The sequence below is a fragment of the Arachis stenosperma genome, chromosome 4 (genome assembly GCF_014773155.1).
Source record: "Arachis stenosperma cultivar V10309 chromosome 4, arast.V10309.gnm1.PFL2, whole genome shotgun sequence".
NCBI lineage: Eukaryota > Viridiplantae > Streptophyta > Magnoliopsida > Fabales > Fabaceae > Arachis > Arachis stenosperma.
Genome location: NC_080380.1, coordinates 114531812 through 114557213, shown reverse-complemented (window position 1 = coordinate 114557213; position 25402 = coordinate 114531812). Strand labels below are relative to the sequence as shown.

General features: G+C 39.2%; 1 non-coding gene across 1 annotated transcript; it reads left to right on the top strand.

Annotated features, from left to right (window-relative positions):
• Positions 1-23848: 23848 nt before the first annotated feature.
• On the top strand, positions 23849-23956 carry LOC130977180 (small nucleolar RNA R71). Its single transcript, XR_009084885.1, has one exon. It is a non-coding gene; the product is annotated as a small nucleolar RNA R71 (small nucleolar RNA).
• Positions 23957-25402: the final 1446 nt, after the last annotated feature.

Sequence of the window (25402 nt, the reverse complement as noted above, 5' to 3'; positions counted from 1 at the left end):
TTTACACGCTCATCCAACAAATGATATAATTAAATTTCCTACAGGTAAAAATTTCAGCGTATGTATACGCGAATAACATCATGATTGATGGAAAGAGCCTGCTCCTTGTTCATGATGATGAGTAACTTAGAAGAAACATCCCAAAATCTGTGAAAAAAAATATTCGATAACTCAAAAAATAAAAATTCAAAAACTTTATAAAAAAATATCTATTTACACATAATAAAGATCCAGAAAGTCAATTAAATCTTCTAATTTTGCACTCGCAATTAAATCCTGAATTTTACACTCTCAGAATTATATTTAGAAGTAAAAATAAACAAAATATGGGTAACAAAAAGAATGAATTAATTCGCATAGAAACATCTAAGCCGATTTTCATAGTTTACCTCCTTGTAGCTCTCCTATTATCACACACGAAGACAACAAAAACAAATAAATGATTTTAATTGTATTTCTAAATTCACAAAAATTAATTTATCAAAATAAAGGTCCTAGAGAAACACAAACAGGATGCTAAGGGCTAGCAAAAAAACTACAATGATATGAAAAAATGCTGAGAGTCCAATTACCAAAACCTAAGCAACCAAATCAATTAAACTCAGAAAATTTCTCAAGCACAAAGAAACCTTACATTTTTCTAAAATGCCAATAAATATTATATATACTTGATTAGCCTCAGAGGATGCATGAACTAGTAGAATCTAATGTTGTTGTTGCTTTCTCAAGCACAATTTTGTCAGATAATTTCTTTTTCTATAGGCGCCGTTGGTCCTAAAAAATTACAAATACCCTTTTAAAAATTGAAACAAAAAATTCAATTAGAATCAGAATGTAGCAAATTCAAATAAAACATGCTATTCACACAAAATTCATCAGTTAAAAAAAATAAAGCAATCTTTTTACCTTCACAATATTTCACTGTCAAATTCTCATTAAAAGATACTATTCACACAAATAACATTGTAATCCAAAATCAATAATAACAAAACCAACAAAACTACTATTTGACAAAATGGTAATCGCTCACTCTCACAAAGAACAACTAGATTCCTTTTTTTAACACGCAAATATATAGTAAAATTTCTTTGCACTATATTGGATAATGTCAGTAGTGAAAGCTCACACGTACACACACAAAATAGGCAACGAGAAAAATGAATTAAGAAATGTGAGATGCACAATGTTATAAGCTAGTAATTTGTATATTATATCATTATATAAAAACAAAGCAAATAAGAACTATGAAAATCGTTAGATTGATGATACAAGAATCCAACTACTTGATAGATAATAATTTGGACATTTTAAATAAATGGAAAAAAAATCCCAGGAACCAAGGTATAAGTGGCGTAACCTGGTTGTGATTTTTGTTGCTTTGTGTAGAGGATGTTCGACATTGAGTCAGCAAGAGGCAACGACGGCGCAAGGGGACGAGTCAGTGAATGGTAGCGACAACACGAGGGAGTGGCAGTGATAGGGCGCGGGCGCGACAGCAGCAGTGCGCGAACTGGCTTCATGTGGGCTAGGGTTGTCGGCATTCTCCAGGTAAAACGTAGATTCTAATGTAGGGCGGTGTCGTTGGAACTAGTTGGAAACGGCGACACGACAGAATGGACTCCGGCAGCAGCGTCGTTGGGGGTAGGAGGAGAGTTGCGTGCTATGAAACCTAATTTTTACTGCCTTCGAATGTGAAAGGTAAACTAAGGTTAGTCTGGGTGAGATAGTTATTGTGTGTTATTGGGTTTTATTGTGGGGTTATCTGATTTTTAAAATTAATTTTTTAGTCTGTTGTTTACATTGTTCAGTATAAGCATTATTCTCTTATATTTTCTCTTCTTTTCTCGATATTCGAAATGTAATACGTTGTGTATTTAAATCATTATTTTATATTTTATGTATTTTCGTAATTTTTATATTTATTTAAGTTAAATTAAAAAAATCCTATATTAAGGTCATGGTATTTTTTTTGAGGATTATGATATTGTTATTCCAATTTTTTTTTTTAAAAAAATAGTTTTGTTCATTTTTCTATTATTCCTGTTTAATTACCGTTTTGATCATGACACAACCACCACTATTATATTATTTTTATAACTGATTTATCCTCTCTTATTTATTCTAAGATCAAATATATCATCTTTTTTATAAAATTGTTATTCTCCGTACCTTGAATCTTTGTTTTAATTAAAAACCAATTTTATATCTAAACCTACCATTTTGTCCCTCGTTGGGATTTCCATTTGAGATTCCTTCCACTGTATACTTTATTTAGTATTTGATATATTTCTTCACACAATAATATTTTTTGGACTTAAAACATGATTATACACGCATAATTCTACTTTTCTTGTTGAAATTTTTTCAGAAGCAGCAAGAATCAAATTTTAAACTTGTTTTCTTTGCATAGAATTTCTGAGTATATAATAAAATTATTTATTCCAATAAAAATTTTAAATTATATATAACATCATATGTGTTTCACTTTCTATAATAAACGAATAGCCATTTTGTTTTGTTAAAAAAAAAAGTCACTTATCCAAATTAAAGAAGAATGAAAGGAAATATTAACGTTTTCGCATATGGAGACGGATGATCAAGACATTACATACATCTCATGCTGTCATGCATCAATACTAAATTCTATTACTAATTAATATATAGGCATTAATGCACGAATAAATTGCCAAAATTCTACGTAATTATAAATTAATATTTTTTATCGGAAAAATCAATGGTGCTTATCAAAAAAATAAGTATGATATATTGACTTTACGTCTGAGTTAATGAAAATTGGAGGCATATTTATTTTAAAATAAACAACTATAAAAATTAAATTAAAATTTAAAGTTATATCACGTCCTTTTGCCACTGTAAAATTTTTTTGTTGTGATTGCTGTATCCGTGGCACCATCACGAATAAAAAAAAAATAAATTATTATCTATGAAAATTGTATTAATTTAGTAAAATTAAAAACTATTCAATAAAATTATTTATTAACTCATTTTTATGAATTAAAATATCAATTCTTAAATCTTTTATATTAAAATTTATAGTAATTAATCAAATTATTTAAGTTCAATTATTAAAAAATAAAACAGATTCATATTACATTTGTATAAATAATAATGCTGCAAAATTTATAGACGATTAATAGCTTAGAGTCAAATATTAAATTTTTTATAGTCACATTTTTTTTGCCATATTTAAAGTGTGTAAACGAGATATGTATTAAAAATTTTTAGTCAGCTTTATTTAAAATGTAAATAAGATATTTATATATCTATTCAGCTCTCATAATAAATTATTAGATAATTAAAAAGATGGTATTTTCGATTCATTTTGGACCAATTTAAAAAGTAAATTCGATTTATAATTTTATATAACCCATCTAATTTTTATGTTTTGATAATTTATAATAAAAATATTAAATGTTTATTTTTTAATTAATCTTATACTTATTATTATTTTGTCAGACACTAATAGACTTTTTTAAAAAAATATTTCGTTTATATTATTTTATTTATTTTATTTAAAGTATAAACAAGATATGTGTATATACATCTTGTTTTTACTATAAATAGAATAAATAATATTACATAAATTAATAAATATTTATAATATAATATATTTTAGTAAATAGAATATTTAATTTATTTATTAAATTTTTTTTAGAATTTGTATTATTATGATAGACTATTGTTTAACTAAAAATTTAAAATGCATTAAAATTTAGATTAATATGATAAATTTATTAAAATGATTTAATAAATAAATAGTTTTTACTGAAAATTATGTAGATAGATTTAATAGTTCGTTTTTCTTTCTCACTGACTTGATTTGATATTTAAGACTGTACGTGAAGTTGTTGGTACGAGTTGTGAGATGAATCGGAGACTCACTGGTCAAGGCGGTGACAGGACTGGATTTTCAGAGCAGCGGGCGATGGTACCTATGAAAACACTCCGACACCTAAGTTAAAATGAATCTAAGAGGTACAGGTGAGGATTAGAAATGTGTGACGCACCTGGGGGAGCTCTTAGCTGTCTTTATATAGTTTGTGGTCGTTATCTTATCATATCAATTAAGATAAGATAAGACAAGGAAAATATTTGAATGTTGGTTAGGGATTTGAGGTCTTTTGACTAGTTTGGGCTGCAATGGTGGGTTGGATAATCTGGGTTGAAGCTTCTTTGATGGGGGGCCTGGGGATCGGGTCTAGAATAGTTGTCCCTGGAGCGACAGAGTGTGCTTGCTTAGTCTTATCGCTGGAGGATTTATTTTGCCATATGGCTGTGTTCGTTAGGCTTATCATGGGGAGTGTAGTGCCACTCAAGTTTTCCTGGTTGAGGTCAGGAGTCTGTGGGGCGCTTGGTTGTCCCTTCGCCTGTCCGTTGAGTTTTTGAAGGGAGGAGTTCATCCGTTGTGGTTCCTCATGCGTCATTATGACATTTTAATGTGAGGAGGGTTTTTGGTTTGTTTTTCATTTTCTTCTTTGCTTCATTTATTTTTGAACCATTTGGGATTTTTTAGATTTTATTTATCTTTTTCGTTGTTACTGCAACTGTTCATTTCTCTTTTTCTTTGTATTCTTTTTGCTCGTAACTACCTTTTCTTCTCATATTTCCTTTTCTCGAGTGTTTTTCATATTCCTTTTCTTGAGTTACTTTCGGCTGGCTTGTTGGCACGTTTTGTTAGTGCTGCATTCTATTTTTTGTGCTTTTCTCGTCCGCTTTTTTGAAAAATCAAGTTGGTGCTCCTTTGTTGCTTTGTATTGTTTTACCTACTTCTGCATCGTTTCTTTTATTTTTCGAGTAAGGGCAATAGGAAATCAAGGAGGGTGCCACTGTTTAAGCGTAGCTTTTCATGATTGTGGTAATGGTAGAGGAATGGGGGGAGTGTCCCCTTGTTTTTTAGGTGTTTTTAGGCACGTTAATGGAATTTGTATGATTTTCTTGCTCCAAGGAGTGGGCTGACGATGGTGCCCCCATTAATTTGTAGGTATGATTTGTCGAAGGACTGAGGGCGCTATGAGGATCTCCAGAAGTCAGTGGTGACCTCTAACGTTTGGAGAATGCCTTCCGGGTCACGGAGGAGGTTCTCTAGAAGTTGCGCTATGAGGGCGTGATTTGTGGAGGTGGCGAGGCGGAGCGACAATACGAGCTTTTGCTTCTATGGCGCCGACTTCCCCCGGGTCACTGATTAGTTTTGGGTTTATATGTCTATGTTCACGTGGCTGGGGGTGCGACTCCCTTTTCTCTAATTTTTCAGGACCTGCTAAATCGGTGTTCGGTGGCACCGTCTCAGCTTCGTCCAAATAGTTGGGCAGCCATCTGAACTCTTGAATTAGTTTGCGATTATTTGGAACATCTAGTTCGTGTGGAGATTTTTCTATACTTCTTTCTATGCATCCTTCTGACCAAGGAGTGGAAGCATAAGGAAGGTTATGTGTCTTTTCAAGCCTTGCCGAATGGCAGATTTCTTTCACAGTTTCAGGGAGGAATACTTCAAGGTCCGACCTGCTTGGGGGCATCGCCCATTCTGGTTGACTTTCGAGGGAGAGCACCGTTTTGCCATGTATTGGAATTTTTGTGCTGGTGCGTCATACTTGATGTGGGTTTCGTACGAGGGTTTGTCCCCCGAGAACAAGGATATTGCTGATGTCCTGTTGGAAATTTTCAGGGATAGGCCTTTGAACCCAAGGGACATTACGGGAGATCCGGTGGCGTGCCGGAGTTATGTTGGTTGGTTTTTTGGAGTTTTTTTCATTTTATCTTTGCTACCAATTTCATGACTTAATAAAATTTTCTTCTTCTTTTCAGTTGAGATGGTTGGAGGTTTAACTATGCATACAAGGTTGAAGCTACCATGACCCAGGATGCTGGGATTGAGGGTGGTGAGGCCTCTCCATCAATGCCTTAGTCACAACCCCAACTAGATTCCCAGACTATTTCACAGGAGACGATTTTGACTGGGGTAGCCGACATCAAAGTTGATGAGGAGGTCGTGGTAGTTTAGGCTACCGAGGTGATCAAGAAGAAGAAGAAGGTGGTGGAAGGGAGCAATAGGTAGAACGTGGAAGAGGAAGGTCTGGTTCCATCCATGATGGACTGGAGTTTCGATGCTCCTGCTTTCATCAACAAGCATCTCCTGCCGGGTACAGAAGAGTTTTTCCAAGATTGTGATGTTGCTGGTCAGACAAAGTCTGTGTATTGTGCCCTTCTCCGTTCGACCATCATTGTCTAGAAGGCGGAGCCGATGCTGACTCAGGTCAAGCTCTTGAGCGGCAAGCTCCACCAGTCTTAGGCGAAAGTCGGGAAGCTGAATTAGTAGCTGGAGGCCACCGAGATTGCTTGGGTGAAAGCTGTGAAATATACGGAGGATGCTGGCTCAGAGATTCTTTATTTTTCCGAGTTGAAAAGTTTGCTTCTCTCTCAGTTGGCTCGGGAGTGGAAACAAGTTGCAGATGTTGAGTCGGGGACCAATGCTACCCTTTCTGAGGTGAAGTTGTTGATGGCCGAGGATGCTTAGCTGAAGAAGGACAAGGGGGGCCTACTCCAAGATGCTAAGGACTCTATCTCGGCTACTGAGTCTAGGTTTTGGATCTGGATGTGGATGTATCCATGATGGGAGCCTTCTGGACTGTGAAAAATGGCCATATTGTGGACTTGGAGTAGCTTGCTTATGTTTTTGATTTATTTCACTAAGTTTGTAAGCCGAGTGTTCGGCGTTTATACTTTGAATAGTGGGCCTCCTAGTTGGCCATTTTAGATACTTGTATTTATAGTTATGGATATCCGTTTGTATTGGCCTCAGGGGTGACCAGGCCCTGGGGGTACCGTTACTTTATTCTGTTCATTCCGTTGGTTTGGTGAAAACGTGAGAAAGAATCTTAAAAAGAAAAAATATTAAAATGACTTTTATTGATGGTTGGGCCTCGTTAAAATCTCCTGTCATGGGTAGGAAAGAGTGCCTGGAAAAGAAAAAGAATAAACAATAACAAAACAGAGATGATGACAAGCCAAAAAATTATAAAAACAAAGAAAGAAAAATAAAAAGGAACATTAATCTTGCTAAGGGTATCTGGTGAGTGGGACGTTTTTACACGTAGTTGTATCATATGTTCGCGGCGGTCCATGACCTCGGTAACCTGGTCCCGTTGAGTTGCTTGAGTTTATAGGCTCCTTTTCTAATGACGGACTTAATTCGGCAGGGACCCTCCGAATTGGGTGTGAGCTTTCCTTCTCCCCGGGTGGGAGACCAATGTCGTTTCATCGTAAGATGAGGTCTCCCTGTTTGAAGTCTTACTTCACCACACTGTGGTTGTATCTTAGGCTAATCCTTTGTAGCTCCTGCAGGTGTGCTATGCTCCTGATTTCGTCTGCAAGATCCCACTCTGCGTCGTCGTCGAGTCCTTCCATAGTTCTCCCTGGGTTGGGATCCCCGACCTCCACCGGAATGATGGCCTCTAGGCCGTATGTCAACCGAAAGGGGATTTCTCCCGTTACGTGATGGTGCACGAAATTGTGATCACACTTTTCACAACTCCGCACAACTAACTAGTAAGTGCACTGGGTCGTCCAAGTAATACCTTACGTGAGTAAGGGTCGATCCCACGGAGATTGTCGGCTTGAAGCAAGCTATGGTCATCTTGTAAATCTCAGTCAAGCGGATTCAAATGATTATGAGATTTTGATAATTAACAGATAAATAAAATATAAAATAAAATAGAGATACTTATGTAATTCATTGGTGGGAATTTCAGATAAGCGTTTAGAGATGCTTTGTTGCTTCTGAACCTCTGCTTCCCTATTGCTTCCATCCAATCATGTGCACTCCCATCCATGGCAAGCTGTAAGTTGGTGGATCACCGTTGTCAATGGCTACCATCCGTCCTCTCAGTGAAAATGGTCCGGCTACGGTTCTCACCGCAGGGCTAATCATCTATCGGTTCTCACTTGTGTCGGAATAAGATCCATTGATCCTTTTGCGCACTGTCACTGCACCCAACAGTCGTGAGTTTGAAGCTCGTCACAGTTATCCCCTCCCAGAGCCTACTCGGAATACCACAGATAAGGTTTAGACTTTTCGGATCTCAGGAATGCTGCCAATTATTTCTAGCCTATACCACGAAGGTTCTAATCTCACTGATTTGAATGCTCTGTTGTCAGGAGATGCTAGTCAAACACATGGATCAGAGACCCAAGAGAATATACTCCAGCTGGCGTCCAATGACTATGTTGAACATCATGTAGACCGCTTGTGGTTGTCAGGCACGCAGATCTTGGCTAAGCGAGTATTGAAGATAGTGGGTGATTGTCACGGGTCACCCCTTCAGTCTGACTTAACTGAATTAAGTACATGAGTATATGTTGGAGAAGAAGTAGGCGTGAATTGAAGGAAAACAATAGTACTTTCATTAATTGATGAGGAACAGCAGAGCTCCTCACCTTAATCTATGAGGTGTAGAAACTCCACCGTTAAAAATACATAAGAACAAACGGTCTAGGCATGGCCGAATGGCCAGCCTCCCAAATGGCATAAGAATTCGAAAACAGGGAAAGAAGACCATATCAGAAGATTGAAAAGTGGTCCAAAGATAAAATACAATAGTCAAAAAGTGCTATTTATGCTAAACTAGTAACCTAGGTTTATGATGAGCGGATAATTTATACGCTTTTTGGCATTGTTTTTAGTATGTTTTTAGTATGATTTAGTTAGTTTCTAGTATATTTTTATTAGTTTTTAGTTAAAATTCACTTTTCTGGACTTTACTATGAGTTTGTGTATTTTTCTGTGATTTCAGGTATTTTCTGGCTGAAATTGAGGGATCTGAGCAAAAATCTGATTTAGAGGCTGAAAAGGACTGCAGATGCTGTTGGATTCTGACCTCCCTGCACTCGAAGTGGATTTTCTGGAGCTACAGAACCCCAATTGGCGCGCTCTCAACGGCGTTGGAAAGTAGACATCCTGGGCTTTCCAGCAATATATAATAGTCCATACTTTGCTCAAGATTTGATGGCCCAAACTGGCGTTGCAAATCAGCTTCAGAATTCCCAGCGTTTAACGCTGGAACTGGCATAGAAATTGGAGTTAAACGCCCAAACTGGCATAAAAGCTGGCGTTTAACTCCAGAAAGAGCCTCTACACGAAAATGCTTCAATGCTCATCCCAAGCACACACCAAGTGGGCCCGGAAGTGGATTTTTCTGTCATTTACTCATTTCTGTAAACCCTAGGTTACTAGTTCACTATTAATAGGATCTTTTGACATTGTATCTGTACCTCATGACACTTTACACGTTTCTTTGTGTACCTTCCACGGCATGAGTCTCTAAACCCCATGGTTGGGGGTGAGGAGCTCTGCTGTGTCTTGATGGATTAATGCAATTACTACTGTTTCTTATTCAATCATGCTTGCTTCCGTTCTAAGATATCACTTGTTCTTAACCCGGATGAATGTGATGACCCGTGACACTCATCATATTCTCAACTATGAACGCGTGCCTGACAACCACCTCCGTTCTACTTTAGATTGAGTAGATATCTCTTGGATTCCTTAATCAGAATCTTCGTGGTATAAGCTAGAACTGATGGCGGCATTCAAGAGAATCCGGAAGGTCTAAACCTTGTCTGTGGTATTCTGAGTAGGATTCAATGATTGAATGACTGTGACGAGCTTCAAACTCCTGAGGGCGGGGCGTTAGTGACAGACGCAAAAGAATCATTGGATTCTATTCCGGCCTGATTGAGAACCGACAGATGGATAGCCGTGCCGTGACAGGGTGCGTTGAACATTTCCACTGAGAGGATGAGAGGTTGCCACTGACAACGGTGAAACCCTTGCATACAGCTTGCCATGGAAGGAGTCTTGCGTGCTTGAAGAAGGAGACAGTAGGAAAGCAGAGATTCAGAAGATGGAGCATCTCCAAAACCTCAACCTGTTCCCCATTACTACAAAACAAGTACTTATTTCATGTTCTTTTACTTTTCACAATCAACCCTGATAATTATTGATATCCTGACTAAGATTTACAAGATAACCATAGCTTGCTTCAAGCCGACAATCTCCGTGGGATCGACCCATACTCACGTAAGGTATTACTTGGACGACCCAGTGCACTTGCTGGTTAGTTGTGCGGGGTTGCAAAAGTGTGATTGCAATTTCGTGCACCAAGTTTTTGGCGCCGTTGCCGGGGATTGTTCGAGTTTGGACAACTGATGGCTTATCTTGTTGCTTAGATTAGGACTGTTTTATTTTTGTTGGTTTAGAGTCTTTTATTTGAGTCGAGTTTCATATTTTAAGTTTGGTGTCAATTGCATGTTTTTAGTCCTTTATTGTTCTTTAAAAATTCTAAGTTTGGTGTCTTCCTTGTGTTTTTCCTTTAAAATTTTCAAAAATTTGTGTTTGGTTTTCTAAAAATTTTAAGTTTGGTGTTGGGAGGTTCCAACATTGCTCTGAGTATCTGTGAGGCTCCATGTGAGCCCACTGTCAAGCTACTGACATTAAAGAAGCGCTTGTTGGGAGGCAACCCAATGTTATATTTATTATTTTCCTTTGTTATTTTATGTTTTCTATAGGTTGATGATCATGGGAAGTCACCAATTCAATTGAAAAAGCAGAAACAGAATGAAAAATAGAAAGAAAAATAGCACACCCCGGAGGAAAACTTGCTGGCGTTTAAACGCCAGTAAGGACAGCAAATGGGCGTTTAACGCCCAGTCTGGCACTATTCTGGGCGTTTAACGCCAGAAAGGGGCACCAGACTGGCGTTAAACGCCAGGAATGGGCACCAAGCTGGCGTTAAACGCCAGAAATGGGCACCAGCCCGGCGTTTAACGCCAGAATTGGCAGAAAGAGCATTTTTGCTCGCCACTTGGTGCAGGGATGAATTATCCTTGACACCTCAAGATCTGTGGATCCCACAGGATCCCCACCTACCCCACCACTCTCTCTCTTCATTCCTCTTTTGCTCGAGGACGAGCAAACCTTCTAAGTTTGGTGTGGTAAAAGCGTTGCTTTTTGTTTCTCCATAACCATTTATGGCACGTAAGGCCGGAGAAACCTCTAGAAAGAGGAAAGGGAAGCCAAAAGCTTCCACCTCCGAGCCATGGGAGATGGAGAAATTCATCTCAAGGGATGCACTTTCCTCCACAAAACTATTGGGAGCAAATTAACACCTCCCTAGGAGAATTGAGTTCCAACATGGGACAACTAAGGGTGGAGCACCAAGAACATTCCATCCTCCTCCATGAAAATTAAAAAAAAGATCATAGAATCATGAGAGAGGAGCAACAAAATCAAGGAAGAGACATTGAGGAGCTCAAGCACTCCATAAGATCTTCAAGAGGAAGAACAAGCCGCCATCACTAAGGTGGACCCGTTCTTTAATTTCCTTGTTCTTTATTTTCTTATTTTTCGAATTTCATGCTTATGTTTATCCATGTTTGTGTCTTGTGATCATTAGTGTCTTAGTGTCTATGCCTTAAAGTTATGAATGTCCTATGAATCCATCACCTCTCTTAAATGAAAAATGCTTTAATTACAAAAGAACAAGAAGTACAGGATTTCGAATTTATCTCTGAAACTAGTTGAATTAGTTTGATGTGGTGACAATACTTTTTGTTTTCTGAATGAATGCTTGAACAGTGCATATGTCTTTTGAATTTGTTGTTTTAAGAATGTTAAAATTGTTGGCTCTTGAAAGAATGATGGAAAAGGAGAACTGTTATTGAGGATCTGAAAAATCATCAATTGATTCTTGAAGCAAGAAAAAGCAGTGATTCAAAAAAAAAAAGAAAAAAAAATAGAAGAGAAAAAGAAAAAGCAAGCAGAAAAAGCCAATAGCCCTTTAAACCAAAAGGCAAGGGTAGAAATAAAGTTGTGATCCAAGGCAAAAGAGTGTGCTTAAGAACCCTGGACACCTCTAATTGGGGGCTCTAGCAAAGCTCAGTCACAATCTGAAAAGGTTCACCCAATCATGTGTCTGTGGCATGTATGTATTCGGTGGTAATACTGGAAAACAGAGTGCTTTGGGCCACGGCCAAGACTCATAAAGTAGCTGTGTTCAAGAATCATCATACCTAACTAGGAGAATCAATAACACTATCTGAATTCTGAGTTCCTATAGATGCCAATCATTCTGAATCTCGAAGGATAAAGCGAGATGCCAAAACTGTTCGGAAGCAAAAAGCTACTAGTCCCGCTCATCTAATTGGAACTAAGTTTCTTTGATATTTTGGAGTCTATAGTATATTCTCTTCTTTTTATTCTATTTTGATTTTCAGATGCTTGGGGACAAGCAACAATTTAAGTTTGGTGTTGTGATGAGCGGATAATTTATACGCTTTTTGGCATTGTTTTTAGTATGTTTTTAGTATGATTTAGTTAGTTTCTAGTATATTTTTATTATTTTTTAGTTAAAATTCACTTTTCTGGACTTTACTATGAGTTTGTGTGTTTTTCTGTGATTTCAGGTATTTTCTGGCTGAAATTGAGGGATCTGAGCAAAAATCTGATTTAGAGGCTGAAAAGGACTGCAGATGCTGTTGGATTCTGACCTCCCTGCACTCGAAGTGGATTTTCTGGAGCTACAGAAGCCCAATTGGCGCCCTCTCAACGGCGTTAGAAAGTAGACATCCTGGGCTTTCCAGCAATGTATAATAGTCCATACTTTGCCCAAGATTTGATGGCCCAAACTGGCGTTGTAAATCAGCTTCAGAATTTCCAGCGTTTAACGCTGGAACTGGCATAGAAATTGGAGTTAAACGCCCAAACTGGCATAAAAGCTGGCGTTTAACTCCAGAAAGAGCCTCTACACGAAAATGCTTCAATGCTCATCCCAAGCACACACCAAGTGGGCCCGGAAGTAGATTTTTCTGTCATTTACTCATTTCTGTAAACCCTAGGTTACTAGTTCACTATTAATAGGATCTTTTGACATTGTATCTGTACCTCATGACACTTTACACGTTTCTTTGTGTACCTTCCATGGCATGAGTCTCTAAACCCCATGGTTGGGGGTGAGGAGCTCTGCTGTGTCTTGATGGATTAATGCAATTACTACTGTTTCTTATTCAATCATGCTTGCTTCCGTTCTAAGATATCACTTGTTCTTAACCCGGATGAATGTGATGACCCGTGACACTCATCATATTCTCAACTATGAACGCGTGCCTGACAACCACCTCCGTTCTACTTTAGATTGAGTAGATATCTCTTGGATTCCTTAATCAGAATCTTCGTGGTATAAGCTAGAACTGATGGCGGCATTCAAGAGAATCCGGAAGGTCTAAACCTTGTCTGTGGTATTCTGAGTAGGATTCAATGATTGAATGACTGTGACGAGCTTCAAACTCCTGAGGGCGGGGCATTAGTGACAGACGCAAAAGAATCATTGGATTCTATTCCGGCCTGATTGAGAACCGACAGATGGATAGCCGTGCCGTGACAGGGTGCGTTGAACATTTCCACTGAGAGGATGGGAGGTAGCCACTGACAACGGTGAAACCCTTGCATATAGCTTGCCATGGAAGGAGTCTTGCGTGCTTGAAGAAGGAGACAGTAGGAAAGCAGAGATTCAGAAGATGGAGCATCTCCAAAACCTCAACCTGTTCCCCATTACTGCAAAACAAGTACTTATTTCATGTTCTTTTACATTTCACAATCAACCCTGATAATTATTGATATCCTGACTAAGATTTACAAGATAACCATAGCTTGCTTCAAGCCGACAATCTTCGTGGGATCGACCCTTACTCACATAAGGTATTACTTGGACGACCCAGTGCACTTGCTGGTTAGTTGTGCGGGGTTGCAAAAGTGTGATTGCAATTTCGTGCACCAAGTTTTTGGCGCCGTTGCCGGGGATTGTTCGAGTTTGGACAACTGACGGCTTATCTTGTTGCTTAGATTAGGACTGTTTTATTTTTGTTGGTTTAGAGTCTTTTGTTTGAGTCGAGTTTCATATTTTAAGTTTGGTGTCAATTGCATGTTTTTAGTCCTTTCTTGTTCTTTAAAAATTCTAAGTTTGGTGTCTTCCTTGTGTTTTTCCTTTAAAATTTTCGAAAATTTGTGTTTGGTTTTCTAAAAATTTTAAGTTTGGTGTTGAACCCCCACATTCAAACTCTAAGTTTGGTGTTGGGAGGTTCCAACATTGCTCTGAGTATCTGTGAGGCTCCATGTGAGCCCACTATCAAGCTACTGACATTAAAGAAGCGCTTGTTGGGAGGCAACCCAATGTTATATTTATTATTTTCCTTTGTTATTTTATGTTTTCTATAGGTTGATGATCATGGGAAGTCACCAATTCAATTGAAAAAGCAGAAACAGAATGAAAAATAGAAAGAAAAATAGCACACCCTGGAGGAAAACTTGCTGGCGTTTAAACGCCAGTAAGGACAGCAAATGGGCGTTTAACGCCCAGTCTGGCACCATTCTGGGCGTTTAACGCCAGAAAGTGGCACCAGACTGGCGTTAAACGCCAGGAATGGGCACCAAGCTGGCGTTAAACGCCAGAAATGGGCACCAGCCCGGCGTTTAACGCCAGAATTGGCAGAAAGAGCATTTTTGCTCGCCACTTGGTGCAGGGATGAATTATCCTTGACACCTCAAGATCTGTGGATCCCACAGGATCCCCACCTACCCCACCACTCTCTCTCTTCATTCTTCTTTTGCTCGAGGACGAGCAAACCTTCTAAGTTTGGTGTGGTAAAAGCGTTTCTTTTTGTTTCTCCATAACCATTTATGGCACCTAAGGCCGGAGAAACCTCTAGAAAGAGGAAAGGGAAGCCAAAAGCTTCCACCTCCGAGCCATGGGAGATGGAGAAATTCATCTCAAGGGATGCACTTTCCTCCACAAAACTATTGGGAGCAAATTAACACCTCCCTAGGAGAATTGAGTTCCAACATGGGACAACTAAGGGTAGAGCACCAAGAACATTCCATCCTCCTCCATGAAATTAAAAAAAAGATCATAGAATCATGAGAGAGGAGCAACAAAAGCAAGGAAGAGAAATTGAGGAGCTCAAGCACTCCATAAGATCTTCAAGAGGAAGAACAAGCCGCCATCACTAAGGTGGACCCGTTCTTTAATTTCCTTGTTCTTTATTTTCTTGTTTTTCGAATTTCATGCTTATGTTTATCCATGTTTGTGTCTTGTGATTATTAGTGTCTTAGTGTCTATGCCTTAAAGTTATGAATGTCCTATGAATCCATCACCTCTCTTAAATGAAAAATGCTTTAATTACAAAAGAACAAGAAGTACAGGATTTCGAATTTATCTCTGAAACTAGTTGAATTAGTTTGATGTGGTGACAATACTTTTTGTTTTCTGAATGAATGCTTGAACAGTGCATATGTCTTTTGAATTTGTTGTTTTAAGAATGTTAAAATTGTTGGCTCTTGAAAGAATGATGGAAAAGGAGAACTGTTATTGAGGATCTGAAAAATCATCAATTGATTCTTGAAGCAAGAAAAAGCAGTGATTCAAAAAAAAAAAGAAAAAAAATAGAAGAGAAAAAGAAAAAGCAAGCAGAAAAAGCCAATAGCCCTTTAAACCAAAAGGCAAGGGTAGAAATAAAGTTGTGATCCAAGGCAAAAGAGTGTGCTTAAGAACCCTGGACACCTCTAATTGGGGGCTCTAGCAAAGCTGAGTCACAATCTGAAAAGGTTCACCCAATTATGTGTCTGTGGCATGTATGTATTCGGTGGTAATACTGGAAGACAGAGTGCTTTGGGCCACGGCCAAGACTCATAAAGTAGCTGTGTTCAAGAATCATCATACCTAACTAGGAGAATCAATAACACTATCTGAATTCTGAGTTCCTATAGATGCCAATCATTCTGAATCTCGAAGGATAAAGCGAGATGCCAAAACTGTTCGGAAGCAAAAAGCTACTAGTCCCGCTCATCTAATTGGAACTAAGTTTCTTTGATATTTTGGAGTCTATAGTATATTCTCTTCTTTTTATTCTATTTTGATTTTCAGATGCTTGGGGACAAGCAACAATTTAAGTTTGGTGTTGTGATGAGCGGATAATTTATACGCTTTTTGGCATTGTTTTTAGTATGTTTTTAGTATGATTTAGTTAGTTTCTAGTATATTTTTATTAGTTTTTAGTTAAAATTTACTTTTCTGGACTTTACTATGAGTTTGTGTGTTTTTCTGTGATTTCAGGTATTTTCTGGCTGAAATTGAGGGATCTGAGCAAAAATCTTATTTAGAGGCTGAAAAGGACTGCAGATGCTGTTGGATTCTGACCTCCCTGCACTCGAAGTGGATTTTCTGAAGCTACAGAAGCCCAATTGGCACGCTCTCAACGGCGTTGGAAAGTAGACATCCTGGACTTTCCAGCAATGTATAATAGTTCATACTTTGCCCAAGATTTGATGGCCCAAACTGGCGTTGCAAATCAGCTTCAGAATTCCCAGCGTTTAACGCTGGAACTGGCATAGAAATTGGAGTTAAACGCCCAAACTGGCATAAAAGCTGGCGTTTAACTCCAGAAAGAGCCTCTACACGAAAATGCTTCAATGCTCATCCCAAGCACACACCAAGTGGGCCCGGAAGTGGATTTTTCTGTCATTTACTCATTTCTGTAAACCCTAGGTTACTAGTTCACTATTAATAGGATCTTTTGACATTGTATCTGTACCTCATGACACTTTACACGTTTCTTTGTGTACCTTCCACGGCATGAGTCTCTAAACCCCATGGTTGGGGGTGAGGAGCTCTGCTGTGTCTTGATGGATTAATGCAATTACTACTGTTTCTTATTCAATCATGCTTGCTTCCGTTCTAAGATATCACTTGTTCTTAACCCGGATGAATGTGATGACCCGTGACACTCATCATATTCTCAACTATGAACGCGTGCCTGACAACCACCTCCATTCTACTTTAGATTGAGTAGATATCTCTTGGATTCCTTAATCAGAATCTTCGTGGTATAAGCTAGAACTGATGGCGGCATTCAAGAGAATCCGGAAGGTCTAAACCTTGTCTGTGGTATTCTGAGTAGGATTCAATGATTGAATGACTGTGACGAGCTTCAAACTCCTGAGGGCGGGGCGTTAGTGACAGACGCAAAAGAATCATTGGATTCTATTCCGGCCTGATTGAGAACCGACAGATGGATAGCCGTGCCGTGACAGGGTGCGTTGAACATTTCCACTGAGAGGATGAGAGGTAGCCACTGACAACGGTGAAACCCTTGCATACAGCTTGCCATGGAAGGAGTCTTGCGTGCTTGAAGAAGGAGACAGTAGGAAAGCAGAGATTCAGAAGATGGAGCATCTCCAAAACCTCAACCTGTTCCCCATTACTGCAAAACAAGTACTTATTTCATGTTCTTTTACTTTTCACAATCAACCCTGATAATTATTGATATCCTGACTAAGATTTACAAGATAACCATAGCTTGCTTCAAGCCAACAATCTCCGTGGGATCGACCCTTACTCACGTAAGGTATTACTTGGACGACCCAGTGTACTTGCTGGTTAGTTGTGCGGGGTTGCAAAAGTGTGATTGCAATTTCGTGCACCAGTTTATAGAAAATGAGTAGATAGTGCAGAAATCTACTTTCGGGGCCCACTTGGTGTGTGTTTGGGCTGAGCTTTGAAGCTTTCACATGCATAGGCCATCCTTGGAGTTAAACGCCAGCTTGGGTGCCAGTTTGGGTGTTTAACTCCAGCTTTGGTGCCAGTTCTGGCGTTTTATGCCAGAAAAGGGTCTCTGGTGGGCGTTTGGACGCCAATTTGGGCCATCAAGTCTCGGGAAAAGTATAGACTATTATATGTTTCGAGAAAGCCCAAGATGTCTAATTTCCAACGCAATTGAGAGGACGCTAATTGGGCTTCTGTAGCTCCAGAAAATCCACTTCGAGTGCAGGGAGGTTGGAATCCAACAGCATCTGCAATCCTTTCTCAGCCTCTGAATCAGATTTTTGCTCAGGTCCCTCAAGTTCTGCCAGAAAATATCTGAAATCACAGAAAAACACAAAAACTCTTAGTAAAGTCCAGAAATGTGAATTTTGCATAAAAACTAATAAAAATATACTAAAAAGTGACTTAAACATACTTGAAACTACCTAAAAACAATGCCAAAAAGCGTATAAATTATCCGCTCATCACAACACCAAACTTAAATTGTTGCTTGTCCCCAAGCAACTAAAAACAATATAAGATAAAAAGAAGAGATTATACAATAAGTCCCAAAATATCAATGAAGCTTAGTTCTAATTAGATGAGCGGGACTTGTAGCTTTTTGCTTCTGAACAGTTTTGGCATCCCACTTTATCCTTTGAAGTTCAGAATGATTGGCATCTATAGAAACTCAGAATTCAGATATTGTTATTGATTCTCCTAGTTCAGTATGTTGATTCTTGAACACAGCTACTTATGAGTCTTGGCCGTGACCCTAAGCATCTTGTTTTTCAGTATTACCACCGGATACATAAATGCCACAGACACATAACTGGGTGAACCTTTTCAGATTGTGATTCATCTTTGCTAAAGTCCCCAATTAGAGGTGTCCAGAGTTCTTAAGCACACTCTTTTTGCTTTGGATCACAACTTGAACCACTCAGTCTCAAGCTTTTCACTTGGACCTTCATGACACAAGCACATGGTTAGGGACAACTTGAATTAGCCGCTTAGGCCAGGATTTTATTCCTTTGAGCCCTCCAATCCACTGATGCTCAAAGTCTTGGATCCTTTTCACCCTTGCCTTTTAGTTTAAAGGGTTACTGGCTTTTTGCTCTTGCCTTTTGGTTTAAAGAGCTATTGGCTTTTTCTAATTGCTTTTTCTTCTTCTTTTTTTCCTTTATTTTTTTCGCTCCTTTTTTTTTATTCTGCAAGCTTTGTATTTTTCACTGCTTTTTCTTGCTTCAAGAATCAATTTTATGATTTTTCAGATTATCAATAACATTTCTCTTTTTTCATTATTCTTTCAAGAGCCAACAATTTTAACATTCATAAACTTCACTAACAAAAATATGTACTGTTCAAGCATTCATTCAGAAAACAAAAAGTATTGCCACCATATCAAAATAATTAAACTAATTTCAAGATAGAATTCAAAATTCATGTACTTCTTGTTCTTTTGCAATTAGAAATATTTTTCATTTAAGAAAGATGAAGGATTCATGGGACATTCATAACTTTAAGACATAGACTCTAAACACTAATGATCATGTAATAAAGACACAAACCTAGACAAACATAAAGCATATAAACCAAAAAACAGAGAAATAAGAGCAAGGAAATTAAAGAACGGGTCCACCTTAGTGATGGCAGCTAGTTCTTCCTCTTGAATATCCTATGGAGTGCTTGAGCTCCTCAATGTCTCTCCCTTGCCTTTGTTGCTCTTCCCTCATGGCTCTTTGGTCCTCTCTAATTTCATAGAGGATAATGGAGTGCTATTGGTGCTCCATCCTTAGTTGCTCCATATTAGAACTCAAATCCCCTAAGAGGTGTTGAGTTGCTCCCAATAGTTGTGTGGAGGAAAATGCATCCCTTGAGGCATCTCAGGGATTCTTTGATGAGGGACTTCCTCATGCACTTGTTGAGGTCTATGAGTGGGCTCTCTTGTTTGCTCCATCCTCCTTTTAGTGATGGGCTCTTGAGATGAATCTCTCCATCTCCTATGACTCGGAGGTGGAAGCCACTGCCTTCCCTTTCCTTTTTCAAGAGGTTTCTTGGTGCACGAAATTGTGATCATCAATGGCACCATCAACATGGTACGCTCAATTGCAATCTCAACTCTTTATCACAACTTTGCACAACTAACCAGCAAGTGCACTGGGTCATCCAAGTAATAAACCTTACGCGAGTAAGGGTCGATCCCACGGAGATTGTTGGTATGAAGCAAGCTATGGTCATCTTGTAAATCTCAGTCAGGCGGATTCAAATGGTTATGGAGGATTAATGATTAAAAGATAAATAAAACATAAAATAAAGATAGAGATACTTATGTAATTCGTTGGTGAGAATTTCAGATAAGCGTATGGAGATGCTTTGTCCCTTCCGTCTCTCTGCTTTCCTACTGTCTTCATCCAATCCTTCTTACTCCTTTCAATGGCAAGTTGTATGTTGGGCATCACCGTTGTCAATGGCTACAGTCCCGTCCTCTCAGTGAAAATTTTCAACGCGCTCTATCACAGCACGGCTATTCAGCTGTCGGTTCTCGATCATGTCGGAATAGAATCTAGTGATTCTTTTGCGTCTGTCACTAACGCCCCACAATCGCGAGTTTGAAGCTCGTCACAGTCATTCAATCCTTGAATCCTACTCGGAATACCACAGACAAGGTTTAGACTTTCCGGATTCTCAAGAATGCCACCATTAATTCTAGCTTATACCACGAAGATTCTGATTAAGGAATCCAAGAGATAAACATTCAAGCCTTGTTTGATTGTAGAACGGAAGTGGTTGTCAGGCACACGTTCATAAGTGAGAATGATGATGAGCGTCACATAATCATCACATCATCATGTTCTTGGGTACGAATGAATATCTTAGAACAAGAATAAGCTGAATTGAATAGAAGAGCAATAGTAATTGCATTAATACTCGAGGTACAGCAGAGCTCCACACCTTAATCTATGGTGTGTAGAAACTCCACCGTTGAAAATACATAAGAACAAGGTCTAGGCATGGCCAAATGGCCAGCCTCCCAAAGAGGGTTTAATCATAAAAACATGATCAAAAGATCTAAAGTGATCCTTAGATGAAAATACAATAGCAAAAGGTCCTACTTATAGAGAACTAGTAGCTTAGGGTTTACAAAGATGAGTAAATGACATAGAAAACCACTTCCGGGCCCACTTGGTGTGTGCTTGGACAGAGCATTGAAGCTTCCATGTGTAGAGACTTTTCTTGGAGTTAAACGACAGCTTTTGTGCCAGTTTGGGCGTTTAACTCCCATTCTTGTGCCAGTTCCGGCGTTTAACGCCAAAATTCTTGAGCTGACTTGAAACGCCTGTTTGGGCCATCAAATCTCAGGAAAAGTATGAACTATTATACATTGCTGGAAAGCCCAGGATGTCTACTTTCCAACGCAATTGAGAGCGCGCCAATTGGGCTTCTGTAGCTCCAGAAAATCTACTTCGAGGGCAGGGAGGTCAGAATCCAACAGCATCTGCAGTCCTTTTCAGCCTCTAAATCAGATTTTTGCTCAGGTCCCTCAATTTCAGCCAGAAAATACCTGAAATCACAGAAAAACACACAAACTCATAGTAAAGTCCAGAAAAGTGAATTTTAACTAAAAACTAATAAAAATATAATAAAAACTAACTAAAACATACTAAAAACATACTAAAAATAATGCCAAAAAGCGTATAAATTATCCGCTCATCATTTCTCCGACCTTAGGTGCCATTTATGGTTATGGAAAAATAAAAAGCAATGCTTTTTTCCACACCAAACTTAAAAAGTTTTCTCGTCCTCGAGCAAAAGAAGAAAGAAAGAAAGGAGGAGAAGAAGAAGAAATAGAGGAGATTGAGGTGTGTAGGAATTCGGCCAAGGGGGTTAAGTATTGGAGATGTGTGAAATGGAAGGTGGTAAGGAGGGTTATTTATATGGTAAGGGAGAAAGGGTAACCGTGTGGAGAATGGGTGGGTTTGGGAGGGAAATGGTTTGAATTTAAATGGTGAGGTAGGTGGGTGTTAGGGAATAGTGTTATGGAAAGGTGTGAAGAAGAGGGAGAGTGAGGTGGGGTAGGTGGGGATCCTGTAGGGTCCACAGATCTTGAGGTGTCAAGGAATTCTCATCCCTGCACCTTCCTGGCATTTAAATGCCCACTGTGTGCCAAATTTGGCATTAAACGCCAGTTCTGCTACCTTTCTTGGTGTTAAACGCTAGGCTGGTGCCCTTTTCTGGCGTTTAACGCCAGCCAGACACCAGATAGCCCTTTCTGGCATTAAACGCCAGTCTGGCTGCCAATTCTGGCGTTCAACGCCCAGAATGCTGCCAGATTGGGCGTTAAACGCCCATTCTGCTATCCTTACTGGCGTTTAAACGCCAGTAAGCCTGTCCTCCAGGGTGTGCTGTTTTGGATGCTGTTTTTCATTCTGCTTTAATTTTGCAGTTGTTTTTATGACTTCACATGATCATCAACCTATAGAAAAGATAAATTAACATAGATAAATAAAATTGGGTTGCCTCACAATAAGCGCTTCTTTAATGTCAATAGCTTGACAGTGAGCTCTTACAGAGCTTCACAAATGTTCGAAGCATGATTGTGGCTTTCCAACACCAAACTTAGAGTTTGAGTGTGGGGGCTCTGCTTGACTCTATATTGAGAGAAGCTTTTCATGCTTATTCTCCATGCTTACAGAAGAAGATCCTTGAGTCCAAAACATAAGGTAGTCCTCATTCAATTGAAGGACTAACTCTCCTCTGTCCACATCAATCACAACCCTTGCTGTGGCTAGAAAGGGTCTTCCAAGGATGATGGATTCATCCTCATCCTTCCGAGTATCTAGGATTATGAAGTCACCAGGGACGTAAATGCCTTCAACATTCACTAAAACATCCTCTACAAGTCCATAAGCCTGTTTCATTGATTTGTATGCCATCTCTAGTGAGATTCTTGTAGGTTGTACCTCAAAGATCCCCAGTTTTTCTATTACAGAGAGTGGTATGAGATTGATACCTGACCTCAGGTTACACAGAGCCTTTTCAAAGGTCATGGTGCCTCTGGTGCAAGGTATTAAGAATTGTTTGGGGTCCGGTTTCTTTTGAGGTAATGTCTGCTGAATCTAGGTATTCAGTTCATTTATGAGCAATGGAGGTTCATCCTCCCAAGTCTCATTACCAAATAACTTGGCATTCAGCTTCATGATTGCTCCTAGATACTGAGCAACTTGCTCCTCAACAGTGTTTTTGTCCTCTTCAGAGGAAGAAATATGCATCAGAGCTCATGAATGGCAAAAGTAAGTTCAGTGGAATCTCTATGGTCTCTATATGAGCCTCAAATTCCTTTGGTTCCTCAATAGGGAACTCCTTATTGGTCAGTGGACGTCCCTTGAGGTCTTCCTCACTGGGAATCACTGCCTTTTCACTCTCTCCAGGTTCAGCCACTTTGGATATGGTTATGGCCTTGCACTCTCTTTTGGGATTCTCTTCTGTATTGCTTGGGAGAGTACTAGGAGGAGTTTCAGTAAATCTTTTACTCAGCTGACCCACTTGTGCCTCCAAATTTCTGATGGAGGACCTTGTTTCATTCATGAAACTGAAGTGGTCTTAGATAGATTAAAGACTATGTTTGCTAAGCCAGAGAGGCTCTGCTCAGAATTCTCTATCTGTTGCTGAGAAGATGATGGAAAAGGTTTGCTATTGCCAAACTTATTTCTCCCACCATTGTTATTATTGAAGCCTTGTTGAGGCTTCTATTGGTCCTTCCATGAGAAATTTGGATGATTCCTCCATGAAGGATTTTAGGTGTTTCTATAGGATTCTCCCATGTAATTCACCTCTTCCATTGTAGGATTCTTAGGGTCATAAGCTTCTCCTTCAGAGGAGGCTTCTTTAGCACTGTCGGATGCAGCTTGCAATCCAATTAGATTCTGAGAAATCATATTGACTTGCTGAGTCAATATCTTGTTCTGATCCAATATGGCATTCAGAGTATTAACCTCAAGAACTCCTTTCTTTGGAGTCATCCCATTATTCACAGGATTTCTTTCAGATGTGTACATGAACTGGTTATTTGCAACCATCTCAATGAGTTCTTGGACTTCTGCAAGGGTTTTTAGATGAAGAGATCCACCAGCAAAATGGTCCAATGACATCTTGGACAATTCAGACAGACCATCATAGAATATACATATGATGCTCCATTCTGGAAGCATGTCAGAAGGACACCTTTTGGTTAATTGTTTGTATCTTTCCCAAGCTTCATAGAGGGATTCACCTTCCTTCTGTTTGAAGGTTTGGACTTCCACTCTAAGCTTGCTCATCTTTTGAGGTGGAAAGAATTTGGTCAAGAAAGCATTGATCAACTTGTCCCAAGAGTTCAGGCTTTCTCTAGGTTGTGAGTCTAACCATGTTCTAGCTCTGTCTCTTACAGCAAAGGGGAAAAGCATAAGTCTGTAGACCTCAAGATCAACCCCATTGGTCTTAACAGTATCACAGATTTGCAAGAATTTAGCTAAGAACTGACTAGGATCTTCAGATGGAAGTCCATGAAACTTACAATTCTGCTGCATTAGAGAAACTAATTGAGGCTTAAGCTCAAAGTTGTTTGCTCCAATGGCAGGAATTGAGATGCTTCTTTCATAGAAGTTGGAAGTTGGTGCAGTATAGTCACCAAACATCTTCCTTGCATCTCTTGTATTGTTGCTGGGTTTGGCTGCCATGTCTACTTCTTTTTCGAAATTTTTTGAAAGGTCCTCTCCGGAGTGTTGTGCTTTAGCTTCTCTTAACTTCTTCTTCAGAGTCCTTTCAGGTTCAGGATCGGCTTCAACAAGAATGTTTTTATCCCTATTTCTGCTGGTGTGCGAAATTGTGATCATTACTTTTCACAACTCAATTAATCCCTAGTAATGGCCCCAAGAACTTGGTGCTCACTACCATGGCATAAACACAACTTTGCACAACTAACCAGCAAGTGCACTGGGTCGTCCAAGTAATAAACCTTACACGAGTAAGGGTCGATCCCACGGAGATTGTTGGTATGAAGCAAGCTATGGTCACCTTGTAAATCTTAGTCAGGCAGACTCAAATGGGTATAGATGATATATGAATAAAACATAAAGATAAAGATAGAGATACTTATGTATATCATTGGTAAGAGCTTCAGATAAGCGTATGAAGATGCCTTCCCTTTTGAATCTCTGCTTTCCTACTGTCTTCATCCAATCCTTCTTACTCCTTTCCATGGCAAGCTTATGCAAGGGTTTCACCGTTGTCAGTGGCTACCTCCCATCCTCTCAGTGGAAATGTTCAACGCACCCTGTCACGGAACGGCTATCCATCTGTCGGTTCTCGGTCAGGCCGGAATAGAATCCATTGATTCTTTTGCGTCTGTCACTAACGCCCCGCCTGCTAGGAGTTTGAAGCACGTCACAGTCATTCAATCATTGAATCCTACTCGGAATACCACAGACAAGGTTAGACCTTCCGGATTCTCTTGAATGCCGCCATCAGTTCTTGCCTATACCACGAAGACTCTGATCTCACGGAATGGCTGGCTCGTTTGTCAGGCGAGCACTCGGTTGTCAGGCGATCAACCATGCATCGTGTATCAGGAATCCAAGAGATAAACACTAGAGCCTTGTTTGCTTGTAGAACAGAAGTGGTTGTCAGTCACTTTGTTCATAAGTGAGAATGATGATGAGTGTCACAGATCATCACATTCATCAAGTTGAAGAACAAGTGATATCTTGGACAAAGAACAA